At 43.0% G+C, this 18,084-nt stretch overlaps 1 long non-coding RNA gene across 1 annotated transcript; it reads left to right on the top strand.

Moving 5' to 3' along the window:
• Nucleotides 1-15,062: 15,062 nt before the first annotated feature.
• On the top strand, nucleotides 15,063-15,687 carry LOC128738086 (uncharacterized). Its single transcript, XR_008412071.1, has 3 exons — nucleotides 15,063-15,134; nucleotides 15,203-15,403; nucleotides 15,462-15,687. It is a non-coding gene; the product is annotated as an uncharacterized LOC128738086 (long non-coding RNA).
• Nucleotides 15,688-18,084: the final 2,397 nt, after the last annotated feature.

Raw genomic sequence — 18,084 nt, 5'->3', positions numbered from 1 at the left:
CCTATACAAGAATGTTACATATATGCCAGCGCCACGTAGTGAGATAATTCTGCAATATTGTCCATCCTTCTTGAAGGTCTCAGTCATATGAATAACCTTCTCGAAGACCGCAACTTGCTAGATAGTCAGCAGCGTGAGATACAGCCTGCATAAGAGGATTACATATACACTAGCGCCACGTAGTGAGTCAGTTCTGCGCTTTTTTCTATGCCATCTTGAAGGTGGCAGTCATTTGAGCAACCTTCCCGAAGGCCGCAACTTTCTAGATAGCCTGCAGTGCGAGATACAGCCTATACAAAAATATTACGTATACGCTAGCGCCACGTAGTGAGACAATTCAGCAATACTATAATCTACTGAAAACCCGTTGATGTACTGAACAACTTTGTCGAAGACACCAACCGTCTATATGGTCAGGATCACGAGTTATTCCGTCTTGGAACCAATTAAGTCAATTCCCATATGCTACATAGACTCCATTAACACGGTTTCCATTAACGCGGTCCCTATTAGCGTCCTTATTGGGGGGACTACTGTAGTATTATGTTAATATATAATACTTATTTATTAAGTACAAAACAAGTAGAAATTTTCCCCTAATTTTTTTTAATATTATTGAAGTTGTTTTTTAACTACAGAGTACCTTTCAAAGTGTAATCATCAAATACGAACTTGAAAGTATAGTTAGTTACTTAAAAATAGAGCTGGATAGAATTTTATTTATGATCATTTCGTTGGCTGATTAAGCCAAAAATCCACCTTTATCGGAATGTTTGGTTACTTGGGTGATACTTATTTCTTATGGAACGGTCCCAAGTCGTTGCCTTGAAGGACGTCCGATCGGTTAGTAAATTGAGGAGAGTGGCAGGAGTCAAGCTGCACACGTATAACGAGACATTTTCTGAAGTAGTGTTTTATGGAGTCCCAGTCCCAGTTCCAGTCTCAGTCCCAGTGTTCCAGTCCCAGTGTCCCAGTCCCAGTGCCCCAGTCCCAGTGTCCCAGTCCCGATGTCCCAGTCCTCAGTGTCCCGGTCCCAGTACCCCAGTCCCAGTCCCAGTGTCCAGTCCCAGTCCCAGTGTCCAGTCCCAGTCCCAGTATCACAGTACCAGTGTCTCACTCGCCAGTGTCCCAGTTCCAGTGTTCCAGTCCCAGTGTCCTAGTTCCAGTGTCCTAGTTCCAGTGTCTTAGTTCCAGTGTTCCAGTTCCAGTGTTCCAGTTCTAGTGTCTCAGTTCCAGTGTCCCAGTTCCAGTGTCCCAGCTCCAGTGTCCCAGTTCAAGTGTCCCAGTTCCAGTGCCCCAGTCCCAGTGTCCCAGTCCCGATGTCCCAGTCCTCAGTGTCCCGGTCCCAGTACCCCAGTCCCAGTCCCAGTGTCCAGTCCCAGTCCCAGAGTCCAGTCCCAGTCCCAGTGTCTCACTCGCCAGTGTCCCAGTTCCAGTGTTCCAGTCCCAATCCCAGTGTCCTAGTTCCAGTGTCCCAGTTCTAGTGTCTCAGTCCCAGTGTCCCAGTTCCAGTGTCCTAGTTCCAGTGTCTTAGTTCCAGTGTTCCAGTTCCAGTGTCCCAGTTCTAGTGTCTCAGTTCCAGTGTCCCAGTTCCAGTGTCCCAGCTCCAGTGTCCCAGCTCCAGTGTCCCAGCTCCAGTGTCCCAGTTCCAGTGTCCCAGTTCCAGTGTCCCAGTTCTAGTGTCCCAGTTCCAGTGTCCCAGTTCCAGTGTCCCAGTTCCAGTGTCCCAATTCCACTATCCAAGTTGCTTTATCCTTGTTCCTTTGTAGTTATCTTTTGAACACTGAATATACGAATGAATTACTGGAATGCAGAGAATACACGAGCTTCGTTCATCAATATTATGAAATATTCTCTAGTGATTGTTCGTGTTCATTGAAAATTATTACACGTTCAAAGCAGCATATTAAAGGCATTTTTTAGCTTCGTTTCATTTTTCCATTCATTTCGTGTCATTTTTGTTCAATCTAGCTTAGTTTTATTCTATTTTATAACAATATTTCCGATATTCATCTTACAATTAATTGTATTTTAACATAGTTTATTTTTAACACCAATTGTATTTCATTCCAGAAAGTATGTACTGTTGCCACTCGCTGTAATTTATTGTCTCACTTGTTGCTACCTCTTTCTTAATTCTTGATGTTCTATTGTAATCCTGTAATTTACTGTTCGGCATTATATAAACATGGCAAAACACATTATACTTATCATACGACGAACCAGCTGGGAAATAGTGCACCGAAAAAAGGGGTCCTCAAGTTATTCCGAGCACATAATGCTTCGAAAAAATGTTCTTTTTATCGTCCAACGTGGAGTGAATACACGGTGGCAGCAAACATTTTAATCCCTTCGGAGAAGCAGTAACAACGAAAACTTTTCCCGTTGCAGCGAAATCCACTAAGCCAGTAGGTTTACTTTGTTGTTATACTACTAGTATGTTTCGAGCGCTTGAAAAAGTACCCTCATGGGATCTTCAACATTCGAGTGAACAAAGACCAGCTGCGCTGATAGCGTACACTTTAGACAACATTTTGTTAAATTCCTCTAAAGTGATTCACCAATTTGATCGATCGAAACTAAATTAGTTTACTTATCCTATTCATCGTGATTGGCGGTGCTCTGTTTTTAGTGCCAGCGTCGCGCTCGGCAACAGGATGCAAGGAACATATCGTTCGCTGTCAACTACGAAAGGAAGGAAACCATTTTCCCGCACATGTCTCTTTCATTTTCTTTTCCAGCGGAAAAAGTTCCACTTCGAAGGAGCAGGCGTAATTTTATGCAATCAATTCGAAGAGAAAAAAGAATCCCAGAGCCCATTCCGGTGCCATAATACTATCCTTTCAAGCTGGAAGATGGTGAAAATGGCGACCAGCAGCCCGTATTCGTTCTGGCACGGGAGAGCAAATGGGAATCACGTTAAATTTTATGCTAATGAAAGCATCAGAGTCACAGTATTGTATCAACGCTTTGGCACAGAGACGAATGTCGAACGCAAGCGAACAAACCCGTGTCTCCTAGAACGGAACGTGCCTCGAAAACGAAACAACTATAGCACGGGCAATAAAAATAAAAAATCAATAAAAACTAAACGATTTTCCCGTGTAGTTTTTGGTTGCGAAATTCGAAATCCACAATCAAACTAGGTATAAGATGAGGGAAAGTCTTCTGGAAAGTTCAAAACTTAATTCAATAAAGAATTGAGCTCTAATAGTCAATTAAAATCTATTTCACAATCAGAAGACTTTCCGAGCAACTTTGTTCAGCAACATAGTCAAACCAAAGATTCGAGAACTCAACCGAAACGGAATATCAATTCGAGCACTGTTACGAGCTGCAATTTGTCCACTCTCGTTAGTAGTCTGGCCGAAAGTACCGAGATAATCGAATGTACTTTCCGTAGTTTTTCTGTGCCCACTTGTTCGGGATTCCTTATTTACGATCATTGCTTCTGACATTCGGCAAGTTATGCAGGCCGAGAGGGTCGAGCACGTACCGAACCGCTCGTGCTGAGTAGCGATGAGTATGTGCTTGAAACTGTGCCTCCGCATCCAGGAATCGATGAAAATTTACTGCTTCTGCGGCACGGTGGGAGTTGGCAATCAATATCGAAAAGTGTGTTCCTGGATGACGTGGCCGCATTTCCGGAGGAAATACCGAAAGTTTGGTGTTCGTTTCAAATCGAAATCGTTGAAACACTTCTTTGGCAGAAGGTCACCGAAGACGATAAAGTTCTTTCACGAATCCTTGAGTCACCGCTCTGAGTCTTTTCAGTTCAAAGTCGACAGAAAGGCACCAGTCAGCGTGAACTGTGAGACATTTTGAAGGCACGAAATCTTACATCTTGCACTCTCACGTATCTCAGTCGAAGCCCAACAGCTGGGCAACAGGAAAATTGGGAAAAAGTCCCCGGAAAGCAGTCAAAAAAAGACCATTTTCATCTAGCTTCCCTCAATGCCACTCACGGGACCCGGAGCACCGGCCGACCTGAACCGCCTATGGCCACGATGAAAGTCGTTTAGCTTTTTTCTTTCTTCAACTAAACTTTGCACCAATATCTTGTATGCTCTCGTTTCCCAAAACTATTTACGCCACCACACTATCTCCACTTGTACACCATCAACGCGGGGAGGCAAAAAGTAATAAAACGAGTAGATAAAAGCCTTCAAAATTTATAAGCTAGCAGGAGGACATGCTATCCGTGCTATCCTGTCCTTTTGCTCTGTTTCGAAAAAAAACGGAAAACTTTCCCCGCTCCACGAGCATCCTTTTCATCGTCGTCGTCGTCATCCGGACTACTGCGGAACACAAGGCGGAACCGTTTGTTGTCCGTCGTCGTGGTCACGGCCGGGTGAACCGGGGCGGAGTGTGAGTAGAGATATGCAAGAGCCAACAAAACATTTTCACCCGCCGCCGTCACCGCACCGTTGTCGTCGTCCTCTTTTTTGACTTATGTCAAACAACCGTAGGCAGGCAACCTGCCAGCCAGACTGGACGACGTTGTCGGAGGCGATGATGTCTCTGTCTCTCCTTCTCGATCATCGGCTAAGTGAAAAACACTTTTGCTCCTATTATCCCTCCGGGGAGACAAACCCCGATTGGGGGCGGACCATTAAACTAAGATACACACTAAAGGGAGGACAAGAATTTTGCGCTTGCACACGAGAATTATGATCGTTTATTGCGTTTTCGTTATGCAAGTGCATTCCAAGAATGAGGAGCCAACTATTTCAATTAAACGTAGAAATTTTCAGTTTTAAAACCGTTAGTTTCGAAAATTTTACGGCAGCAAGTCATAAATAGTTCTGCAGCTTTTGTCTCGGGACTATCTTCCATGAAATGTTCCGCAAACCGTGGTTGGACTTGAGGAAAGCCATTAAATACATTTCCTCGTGGAGTCTACTTTTCCTGCATTACCATTACTCGAAGTTTCCGCTTCAAAGTAACAATCACGTCATGAGCAGATGCAATGAAAATGATGTAAAACCCGAAGGGCTGCATTTCCGATGAGAGCTGCCATTCTTTAGAACTGCATTAGGGAGAGTGAAGTAATCCGGTTGCTTTTGGATTCACATTTTTTTAAACCAACAAGCAAATAAATGTTTACATTATGAAACACGTAATTTACTATTTATGATTTGGTTTTAATCACCGCTATTACACCGCTAGTACGTCAGCGCGTGTATAGACAAACGACTTAGGCGTTGTTCATTTTATGAAAAATTTTGTACCTCACGGTTGGCCTCGAATCCAACTGGTCCACTGGTCCAACAAGTCAGTCGTCGGATTGTCGAATCTCGACTGGAAGAGGCTGTAAAAGTCACTAGGATCGTTGCACTAGCCCCGCAATTGCCCTGTTCACTTACAGCTGGCTGTGAAAGCTGGCGAATAAAAAACGGAAGGCCAAGTTCTAACCGCGGTATGTAGCTTCAGTATTAACTGAACATTGAAAATTGTTTGCTCAAAAATAAAAACAACTCACCCTTACTTACAAAGAGAATAAAGCGAGCTGGGACACTGCAACTGGAACTGATACTCTAAAACTGGGACACTGGAATTGGGACATAGAAACTATAACATTGAACCTGGGACACTGCAACAGGGATACTGGAATTAGGACGATGAAACGAGGACAGTAGAATTGGGACACTGGAAACGGGAAAACTATAACTGGTATCCTAGAACCGGGACAGTGCTACTGAAAATCGTTAACTGGGACACTGGAACTGCGAATATTTTACTGGGAGACAGAAAATAGGCACATGGAATTAGCATACTGGAATTGGAACAGTGGAACTGTTACTTTAGAACTAGGATACTGCAATTGGGACACTGGAATAGTGATACTGAAACTGGGACGGTGAAACGAGAACAGTGGTGCTGGGACACTATTATTGGTACACTGCAACCGGGAGACTGGAACTGGAATACTGGAATCGGTACGCTGAAACTGGGCCACTGTAGCTGGAACTGAGGCTCTAAAACTAAGACACTGAAATTGGGACATGGAAACTATAACATAGGAATTAAAGGTACTGGAACTAGGACGGTGAAACGAGGATAGCGGAACTGGGCCACTGGATCTGAGATACTGCAACTGGGACACTGGAACGGGGATGCTGGAATGGAAATTCAGGAATTGGGACACTGGAACTGGGGCACTGGAGCCGGAACTAAGGCTCTAGTGCAGGTACACTGGAATTGGGACATGAAAACTATAGCATTGGGACTGGGATACTGTAACAGGGACACAGGAATAGGGACGGTGACACTAGAGCGGTGGAACTGGGACTCTGAACTGGGATACTGAAAATGGGACTCTGGAACTGGATCATTGGAACTAACATTGAAACTCGGACACTGGAACCGAGATACAGGAACTGGAAACTCATAACTGGGACTCTGGAACTGGGAATCTTTTACTGGAATACTGAAACTAAGACTCTGAACCGGCCCACTGAAACTGGGGCTCTAGAACTAGGATACTGGAATTGAGAGAATAGAACTACGGCACTGGAACTAGCAAAAAGCCTTGAGCTTAAACGTCTTTCATAGACTTGACCCTTCTTTATCAACAGACTTCACAGCCGGCTATTAGAGTACAGGACAATTACGGGGATATTGCAACAATCCTACTGACTCTGGCCAGCGCCTCCATGGTTCAAAGGTACAAGTACCAGCGAACCACATGCCCTGGCGGGTGTTGTGGGCTCGAATCCGGTTATAATCTCAGATTACAGCTTGGTTCGACTCATGCACCTTCCAGCATTGGACAAAAGGTAGGAGTCAAAATGAATACTTGTCAAGCATAGCTACCAATACCCCCCCCCCTTCCTTTCCGCTCTTCTCCTCCTTCACCAAAAAATTTCATTTCTTTCCCCTACCGTCCCTTCATCAATTGTAGAACCATCGTTTCAAAAAAATACTACTGACTCTGTCTAGCAGCACCGCCTAGCCGAGATTCGAACATATGACAACTGGCTTGTTTGACCAGCATCGTACCTCGAAGCCAACTGAGCGGTTACTAGCACTGAAGCTATAAAACTGGGACACTGAAATTGGAACATGGAAGCTATAACTTGGAACTGGAACACTAAAACAGGGGTACAGTAACTGGGACGGGGAAACGAAGATAATGGAACTGTGACACTACAACTGGGACACTGGCACTGGAACTGGAATACTGGAATTGGAACACTGGAACTAGGGCACTGGAGCAAGAACTGGAGCAAGGCCCTAAAACTGGGCCACTGGAATTGGACATTGAAACTGTACTATTGGAAATGGGACACTGGAACAGGGATACTGGAACTGGATCTGGGATACTGGAATTGGGGTTCTGACCTTGGAACTTGCGCACTGGAGCTGGAACCGAGACTCTAAAATTGTGGTATGGCAACTATAACAGGGACACTGGAATTGGGACGGTGTCACGAGGGCAGTGGAACTGGGATATTGGAACTGGAACACTGGAGCTGAGGCGGTAGAACTGGCACACTGGTTCTGAACATTTTTAACTGAGGCACAAACTGGGAATCTTTTACTGGGACTTTAGAACTAGCATGTCAAAACTGAGACTCTGGCAATGGGACACCGGAGAGGACACTGGAATTGGGAATCTTAGAACTAGTATACTGGAACTGGGACACTGGAAAGCACTAAGCTCGGACACTGGAACTGGGGTTTTATAACACTGGGACACTTGAACTAAGACACTGAAACCGAGACACGGAAACTGGAAACTTAAAACTGGGACAATGGAACTGGGTACCTTTTAGTGGGACACTGAAAATAGGAAGGACACTGGAACTGAGGTAGTGGAAGTGGGACAGTGGAACTGGGGGTATGGAATTGAGATACTAGAACACTATAACTGGGTCACCGGAATTAGGCCATTGGAATTATAAAACTGGAACGGGCACACTGGAACAGGGAATTTAATTGATTGAAACACAGAAACTAGCCCTTTCCGGACGGCACGTTTCTTGCAATTTTGCGGAAAATTGTTACTACGAAACAACTACTACTCCTACTATTCCTATTTAACAATTGTAATACGAAGTGTAACTATTCAGTTAACCCATTTCCTCCCAGTAGCGTCGCGAAAACGCAACGCAACCTTCTTTCGATTCTAGGGACAGTTTCAAACCTATCAAGTTGCATTTTTTCAGCGTACTATTGCGGGACATAGGGTCAAAATTAAAAATACATGTCTGTGGTTTCTTCCTGGTTAATCTAAATCAAAACTTTCCTGAAAGTCTCAGCTTGTTATCTCTGCTGGAGAAAGTTCGGGACATAATGGGTTAATACACTCAAGTCTTTTTACACGGTTTGTTTTTTTCGATTACTCAAGAACGGTGCAACTGAAGAACCATTTACAAACTACGTGACAAATGTCGGGCCTCTTCCAAATGTATTGTGAAATAAATGAATGGTCCCTAAGTTGCCCCGTTCTTAATAATCGAAAAAACAAACCGTGTAAAAAAAGTACTTGAGTGTAATGCTCAACTTTTACGCATAGTAAGTTTCATGAACGATTTTAGGTAGAATTTTTAGCAAATGCTTTTACCTTCAGCTAGTGCTTAAAGAGCTAGAACACTTGAAATGGGCCATACGAAATGGCACACTGGAATTATGACACTGGAATTTTCACCGTTGGCCTTTTCAGTCTTTTACCCTTTTAGTCTATTAATAAATATTAATATTCTTTGAAACGGTGGTATTTTTTTTAGAATGGAGTGGAAAGAGCGGAAAGGTGACGGAGGGGGGGGGGAATATTTGTAGCTACGTTTAACAAGTAGCCGTTGTGACTCCTACTTTTTGTCCAATGCTGGAAGGTGCATGGGTCGAACCAAGCTATAATCTGAGATTATAACCGGATTCGAACCCACAACACCCGCCAGGGCATGTGATAATTTTTACCTCGATATAAGACAAATTCCTTTGATATAGTTGGTAACGGCACCTGAGCCAATTTTCCAATCCAAAAGCGGCGCCATAAAGATGTTCATTATTTCTAAATAATGCTAAAAATTATAAAAAACTAATAGCTCAAACAATAATAAATAGTTCAAAAAACGTAAACACACAACACAGAGCAAAATTGGCAAGTGCTAATGCAAAAATACTCGAAAAAATCATGTTTCGATATAAAACAATTTCGATATAAGACAACTTTTTGAAATTATAAATTGTCTTATATAGTTATTTGGTTGGGTTATAGACACAAATTGTGCCTCTTCCTCCGTCTACCGAGAAGTTATAATCTAACCTTGTTTTTACTGGCGGACGACGACACTTGCCAGCGTGTTAACCGCGATTCTCAGCGCGGGTTTTCGGGGAAAGGCTCCGTTCCTATGAAATAGACCAACCTCGTGGTTTTAGTCTTGACCTTGAAATGCGGTCAGGCCTTTTGGTAACGGTAAAAATTACCATACTAACAGTCAACACAGTCTAAATAAAGTATACATGACAGTGGGATTGGGACTGGGACTGGGACTGGGACTGGGACTGGGACTGGGACTGGGACTGGGACTGGGACTGGGACTGGGAGTGGGACTGGGACTGGGACTGGGACTGGGACTGGGACTGGGACTGGGACTGGGACTGGGACTGGGACTGGGACTGGGACTGGGACTGGGACTGGGACTGGGACTGGGACTGGGACTGGGACTGGGACTGGGACTGGGACTGGGACTGGGACTGGGACTGGGACTGGGACTGGGACTGGGACTGGGACTGGGACTGGGACTGGGACTGGGACTGGGACTGGGACTGGGACTGGGACTGGGACTGGGACTGGGACTGGGACTGGGACTGGGACTGGGACTGGGACTGGGACTGGGACTGGGACTGGGACTGGGACTGGGACTGGGACTGGGACTGGGACTGGGACTGGGACTGGGACTGGGACTGGGACTGGGACTGGGACTGGGACTGGGACTGGGACTGGGACTGGGACTGGGACTGGGACTGGGACTGGGACTGGGACTGGGACTGGGACTGGGACTGGGACTGGGACTGGGACTGGATTGGACTGAAACTGGATTGGACTGAAACTGGATTGGACTGAAACTGGATTGGACTGAAACTGGATTGGACTGAAACTGGATTGGACTGAAACTGGATTGGACTGAAACTGGATTGGACTGAAACTGGATTGGACTGAAACTGGATTGGACTGAAACTGGATTGGACTGAAACTGGATTGGACTGAAACTGGATTGGACTGAAACTGGATTGGACTGAGATTGGATTAGACTGTGTAACAGCGAATAATCCCCAGATGTTTCACAGTGTAGACTACGCGCTTAGCATTTATTTTTCACCGGGCGTATTTGTTATGCGTCTCACAGTGATCGTATCGTAAACAAAAACAAGAAGTCTAGCGAAAATCGGAAAGTCACGCTCACAAGTTGCAAGTTAAAATTGAATAAAGTTATTCTATTGGATAAAATTAATTTGTTGATTTAAACCTAGCTAACTTACTATTTACGAATAAAAGTAAGTAAAGTTTACCTAGATAACCAATTTATAAAACGTGTAAAATTATATTTGGTTTACCTTAAAGTGTTCAAGATATAGAGAAGAATCTCGTCGGTGTAGATTGTACTGAAAAGTACAGTACAGTACAATACAGTACCTAGTTGAAAAGAGATTATGACAAGCATTGTTACTAAATTATTATAATCTTGTAGCTAAAGCTGAAACAATCGAATCGTTGCGTGTTGCTAAGGAAACAGTGCCAACAGAATGAGACTGGATTGGACTCTAGATTGCACTCTGGATTAAATTCTGCATTAAACCCAGAATTGATTACTGCATTAAACCCAGGATTGGACTCAGGTTTGGACAGTGAATTTAATTCCGAATTGTACTATGGATTGGACTCTCTATTAGACTTTGCCTTAAACCCATTGGATTGGACTCTGGATTGAAGCCAGAATTTTACCCAATATTTGATTTTGGATTGAACTTCGGGTTGGGCTCTAGATTGTACTGTGGATCGAGACACTTTAAGGCTTTGATCATAGACTCCGGACTGAGACTGCGGATCAATATTCCTGATTGTACCACGGACTGAGACTTTGGGCATGGGAACTCCGGACACCCAGTCTGATCTGGATTTTGAGCTGGACTCTAGGGTTGAAATGAAACTTTGAATTGTTGGGAAGGACCGCTTTAGGATGCTTATTGTTGAATTAGATGACTCCGAAGCAAAATTTATGAGTGTTTTGAAATGCAAATATGAAGGAGAAAGGTTCTCAAAACTTTTTCGAAAACTTCGATAACTCTCATAATATTATACTCACGGTGAACCAAGAGACATTAGAATTTTTACCTTTGTTATACTATATAACAAAGGTTTAGAAATTGGTCGAAAAACACGAAATTGATCCAAGGCCCGGAGGGCCGAGTCACATGTACCAATCGATAGGGTTCGACGAACTGAGCAATGTCTGTGTGTGTGTGTGTGTGTATGTATGTGTGTATGTGTGTATGTGTGTTCGCTCCGAATTTTCTATTGCCTGTTACTCGGCGATGGCTGAACCGATTCGACCGCTATTACTTTTGTTTGAAAGGTATTATTGCCTAGTATATCACTATTAAATGGTTTCGTAGTCTGACTTTTCGTTTGAAAGTTATAAGCAAAAATGTGAAAACTACGTGACACGGTTTTCTCCGGAACCACGCAACCATTTTTAACGATATTAGTACCAAATGAAAGCTCTTACTATTACTAAACATTTTGCTAAGTTTTATTGAAAACGGACAAGCAATTTAAAAGTTAGCCTTGAAAAACTTGTTTTGACTAGGTACAAATGAACGCCTGTTTCTCAGAGATGGCCAAACCGATTTACACGCTATTAGTTTCGTTTGGCAGGTAATATAGCCGGATAGATCACTATCGAATGGTTTTCTGATTGGACGTTTAATTTGAAAGTTATGAGCAATCGAATGCACCACACCAAAATTGACAATAATTTATAATGATTTTAACCAAGATAATTTAGGGGAAATGTGTATAATGTGCCCCCCCTAAGAATAAATGGATATATCTCCGTTATACTTCCCCAAATTAATGTTACAACTACGTGTATATGTTGGTATTTAAGCTGACAACCAATTGCAATTGTTTATTTCATTTAGTATTGTGGAATAAACATGCTAGGAATTATTTAATAAAAGCACCTAAATGTTGTGTTTCTCGTCTGCGCGGGGTAAAATGCCCCACCTGCGGTATAATATGCCCAATGCGGTAATTTGAGTATTTCTACCAGTGACAGACCAACTCTATTTTGTAGAAAGTAAAACTATTTCCTTTGTTTTGCAAAATATCGTTATTTTATGTAAAATAAACCTAGTTTCGGCCTTCTGGTGCACTTTTTCTTTTCTGCATGGGGCACATTATACTGCAGCTGTGGCGTTTTGTACCGGTTAGTTGAATTACCTAGAATTTGGACGTTGGTAATAAATTATTCCCACCACGGTTGCTCTACAATACTAATTGAATTAAATAATGGCAATTGGCTTCAACTTAGATCTGTTTACCTATGTTCATAGCCACATTTGGAAGGGGGGCAAATTGCACCACCGCAAGTGGGGCATATTGGCCTGCTTTTACTTATTTGAAAAAATATTAAATGTTAAAGCAAATAAAGCGTTTCATACTGTTATTTTTGGCAGGGATGTCTTTTTGAAGTTCACTTTACGCAATCGAATCGCAACAACCGGTTATTTACAGATTTTGACAAGAAAATAGCTTATGGAAATGATGCCAAAAGTTACATCGGAAGCTGCTCAAAAACAAATTTATTTTTGTTTTGTTTTTACAGCATGTGACAACTGTCATACTTGCATAGTAGGCTAGTCCCATCAAATACTATGGTTTCCGGGTGGTTTTGCATTTTGATTTCGCTTGTTTAGCGAAAAACGAAGGGAGGGCACATTGGCCAGGGGGGGCACGTTATACACAATTCCCCTACCTAATTTCAATTATTTTAATATCAAACGAGAGGTTTTCACACTACGAATACATATGCAAAATTACATAAGAATTGGTTTAACCGGTCAAAAGATATTAACCCTCGAACACTCGCGCCAACTTTTATAACACGGTTACTTGCGCGCACAATAGCCCAAAACCAAAGAAAACGTGCGCACTGGAGTTTTGAGTAGGAAAACTTGGTTTTAAGTTTATCGAACCTTTGGAAGAGTTTCTTAAAATTGAAAGCTCTATCGTCTGGTGGAATTTGAATTTTGATTAATCCCCCTAAAAGTGAAATAAAAAAATTATTTTCCTTCAGTTTCAATACAACACATTGATGTGTTCTGCAAACTTTTAGAGCATATTATTACAAGAAATTTTGCTGAAAACAGTAACCTTCTATCTCTTCAGTGAAGGTAGAAAAATCTTATTTATTGTATATGAATTTGTAAAATCAGTTTTTCTATTCTAACTCTTCTTGTAATTGTTGTATGACTTTTCCATGTATTACAAAGTTGTACAAATAATAAAAATACGCAACTTTGCTGAATTTAGTATACCTCTATGTTTGCTTGTTTAGGAACTGTAGAACTTTAATTGTAAAAAATAACCTGATTTTGAGCCCGAATTACTCGATTGCCAACAGACGGATACATCTTAAACATTTTACGTTTGCTGGTAGTTTTGCTGCATACAAACACCATTTTTCCATATGAAGAAACGAGAGAAAATTCCAGTTGGGGTCAATTGCGGTACACTTCACATGCTACTTGCTTCGTTTCTGTGATGTCGGTTTATGCTAATCTTGTTTCCTAACAATTTAAAGTATTAATGCATTGAATAATTCGGACATTTTGCTCATAACAAGTTTACTGAAGAATATACGTTAGTATATAGGTATTATACGATTTGTAACTTTATAACAATATGGCATTCAAAAATCTACACATGTTGTACAAAATACAACAGCGTGAGTAACCGAAAGTTAATAAAAATTGATGAAATTTATTCAAGAAAACTTTATTGTTGTGAATCAAATAGAATGGCATTACAGGAAATTATGCATAGTTCAAAAACTTATAAACTAGACCTTTACTACGCAATGCATATGATAAAGAATAATATTTCATCTTACAACTTACTTTTACTTGGACTTACCCTCATTAGTAGCAACTTACTCAGCAATTTCATGAGAAAAGGAACTATCAAAATTTATAAGTGCTTCTATTTGGTTCAAATTTTGTAAACTTATTCAATTTCCAAAAATTTCATGTAAGCCAAACGTGTCGATTTCTATCTCAAATAGCAAGTAAGATCGTATAACAAAGGTTCCTTTCACCACTAGGTGGATTAAATCAGGTTTTTACTTAAGTAAATGAAAGTGTTACAAAAAACAATTTACATTAAGACTATTCTTTCAGCGCATAAACATATGAATGGCATATTGTTGACATGCCATGCAATACTCTTGTCTGTAGATCCAATCATAACTTTTCTATCGTATACTACCAGAACGTACGAGGAGCACGTAGATTGCAGCCTGGATTGGAGTCTGGATTGGACTCTAAATTGAACCGCAAAATGAACTGTAAGTTGAACTCTGCACTAGTACTATTCAAAAATTTTCAAAGTGTCTCGAGTTTTGCGTTTTCAAAAAAGTTTAGACCAGGATTTTGTTTGGCGCGTAAGCTGCCCTCGTCTGGGTTTTGATGGTTCCAAAAAACAACACGCCAATCTGAGGCCCAGAGGACCAAGTCAAAGTTTTTAATCGAATAATTCTTGGAGATGGTTGCACCGATTCATACATTATTATTTCCGTTGGAAAGGTGGTATTACCAAATCGATCACCATTGAATAATTTTTCAATCGAATATTTCGTTTAAAAGTAATAAGCAAAACTGTAAAACCCATAGAGATGGTTTTTTCTATAAGCTATGCCTATTACAGGCAAAATAATTTTACTCGGTCTCTACAGTATTTGAAAAAGAAATTTAAACAAACTAAGACCAGTTGGGCAAACATTTGACAGCATATAAACTGTTGGTTTATCACATCCGTAATTTAGTAACCATGGAGAAACTAATGGTGTTTTGTATTTTAGTTGTGATCAGCCGTAGTGCAGCGCAATACGAAAACAATTTTATGGGTTAATTTTTATTTTCACTGTCTCTACCGCAAGAGATAATTTTAAATAACTTGTCGTACTTGTCTTAGCAACTTTTGGATGTCTACAATACAACGCCCACGATGGCTACGGAGCAACTCATCCATATTTTCCAATAGCCAGTTTTCGGTACATTCACTCTACGGCCAATGTGACCCGAATTCGAGTGGGAGTTCTTGGAAGAAACGACGGCTACATCCGGCTTGCACCGGTTGAATATCCTTTCGACAACGCCGTAATGCATGAAATTGGTAAAATCAAGCAAGATTTTCTGTTACCTGAAAATTAAGCGAAAACTTTTCTATTTAGTTCTCGACCAGCGATCCGCAGTTCGTCGGTATATTCGTGCAGCACCCAACATCGTCAGAGACACCGTTGTTCTACGGGAACAAGCCACCAATGGTTTGCTCTCACAGTTTAAATCATTGTTTGTTACGATTGAATTTTATCCCAATTTACTTACTTACTTATGTGTCCATGTCCGCCGGTCCGGCAGAACAAAGGGATGAAATCAGAGATCTCCACTGCTGACGGTTACCCGCCATGGCTTTTACCTGTCGCCAGGACAGGTTCTCGTCTACAGCCCGGATGTCGTTGGCTAAGCTCCGTCTCCATGAGCCTCTGGGTCTGCCTCTTCTACGCTGTCCTTGTGGATTCCAGTCGAGTGCTGCTCTGCAAACCTCGTTCGCTCCTTTCCTCAAGGTGTGTCCGATCCACTTCCACCTACGCTCACGAATTTCTGTGGCTATCGGCCGTTGATGACACCGACGATGGAGTTCCTCATTGGATATCCAATTATCAGGCCACCAGGCACGAATAATATATCGCAGGCACCGGTTAATGAATACCTGCAGTTTTTGCGTTGTCTCCGCTGAGACGCACCACGTTTCGCAGGCATACAGCAGTACGGATTTAACGTTTGAATTAAAGATTCGGGTTTTCGTACGTAGAGTGATCTGGTTTGAGCGCCAAATGTTTCGCAGACCTGCAAAGGCACCCCTGGACTTCCTGATCCGTGTGGCTATATCAGTCTTGGTACCACCATCGGGCGTTGTTTGGCTACCAAGATATTGAAAGACGGCTACCTGCTCAACTTGTTGTCCCGCTACTGTAAAGTTGGTGGAATTGTCAGTGTTCACTACCATAGACTTAGTTTTCGCTACATTGACTGTGAGACCTGCTGCTTGGGAGCTCTCGGAGAGGTCGTCTAACTTGCTCTGCATATCGTTTCGGCGTTGTGCGAGCAAGACAATGTCGTCGGCTAGGTCGAGGTCATTTAGCTGCTCCATCGTTAGAGGATTCCAAGGCAATCCTCGATTTGGTCTACTGTCAATTGCTCCAACTAATATCTCATCCATAACGATGAGAAACAGAAGCGGTGATAAAATGCAGCCCTGTCTCACGCCAGCAGTAACCCTTATGGGGTCGGACAAGACGCCGTCGTGCAAAACCTTGCACGAGAACGCCTCGTACTGAGCCTCGATGAGATGGACTAGCTTATCTGGAACTCCTCTACGCCTAAGTGCGCCCCAGATGTTTTCGTGGTTGAGTCGGTCGAACGCCTTTTCGAAGTCAACGAACACCAGCAGAAGAGAGTCCTGGAATTCGTTGATCTGCTCCAATATAATGCGGAGCGTTGTGATATGGTCTACACATGATCGGCCAGCACGGAATCCAGCTTGCCGCCGCCGGAGAGTAGCGTCGATCTTCTCCTGGATCCGGTTGAGGATTACCTTACAGAGTACTTTGAGAGTAATACAGAGCAACGTGATGCCACGCCAGTTACCGCATTCAGTTAGGTCTCCTTTCTTAGGGACTTTGACCAATATGCCCTGCATCCAGTCCACCGGAAAAGTTGCGGTTTCCCAAATATTGCTGAAAAGCTGATGCATCATCTGGGCTGACAAAGATGGGTCAGCTTTGAGCATTTCGGCTGAAATACGATCTATCCCTGGCGCTCTATTGGATTTCATACTCTTGATGGCTGCTACAATTTCATCCAGCGATGGCGCCTCCGAGTTCACGCGATTTATTCGACGAACTGTAGGCGTCGTACGCTGCTGGTTTTGTTGGTCTCTGACATTTGAAACTCGGAAGAGTTGTTCAAAATGTTCAGTCCATCGCTTAAGCTGTTCTGTACGGTCAGTCAATAGCTGACCAGCTCTGTCCTTTAGCGGCATCTTTGTATTCATCCTGGCACCACTAAGGCGGCGAGAAATATCGTACAACAAACGGATATCACCATTGGCGGCGGCGGTTTCTCCTTGTTCGGCTAGGGAGTTAGTCCAGGCTCTCTTGTCCCGCCTACAAGCACGTTTAACAGCCCTCTCCAGTTCGGCGTATCGTTGACGGGCAGCTGTCTTAGCCGATCTGGTCCGCGCTCGCTCAATGCCGGCTTTCGCCTCTCTCCGCTCGTCGATCTTCCTCCAAGTTTCATCCGAAATCCACTCCCTCCGCCCACTGCGCGCTTTGCCGAGGGTTTCATCACTGGTCGTGATAAAGGCGTTCTTGATGCCGGTCCATTGCTCTTCGACGGTTCCACCAGATGGCAACTCCGAGGCTCGAGATTCAAGTTGTTCAACAAAGGCCCTTTTCACCTCAGGATTCTCCAATCGGCGGACGTCGTAGCGGCACCCAACTTTCTCCTCCCGTCGTTGGACACGCGCGACGCGCAGACGTATCTCAGCGATAACAAGATGATGGTCGGATGCAATGTCAGCGCTGCGTTTGTTGCGTACATCAAGAAGGCTCCTTCTCCATTTCCGGCTGATGCAGATGTGGTCGATTTGGTTTTCTGTTCGGCCGTCGCGGGAAACCCACGTGACTTTATGTACTGGTCTATGGGGGAAGAGCGATCCACCAATGACCATGTCGTTATTACCACAGAATTCTGTAAACAGCTCCCCGTTTTCGCTCATCTCTCCTAGGCCAT

This window comes from Sabethes cyaneus, chromosome 2 (genome assembly GCF_943734655.1).
Source record: "Sabethes cyaneus chromosome 2, idSabCyanKW18_F2, whole genome shotgun sequence".
NCBI lineage: Eukaryota > Metazoa > Arthropoda > Insecta > Diptera > Culicidae > Sabethes > Sabethes cyaneus.
This window is presented reverse-complemented; position numbering and strand designations above follow the sequence as displayed.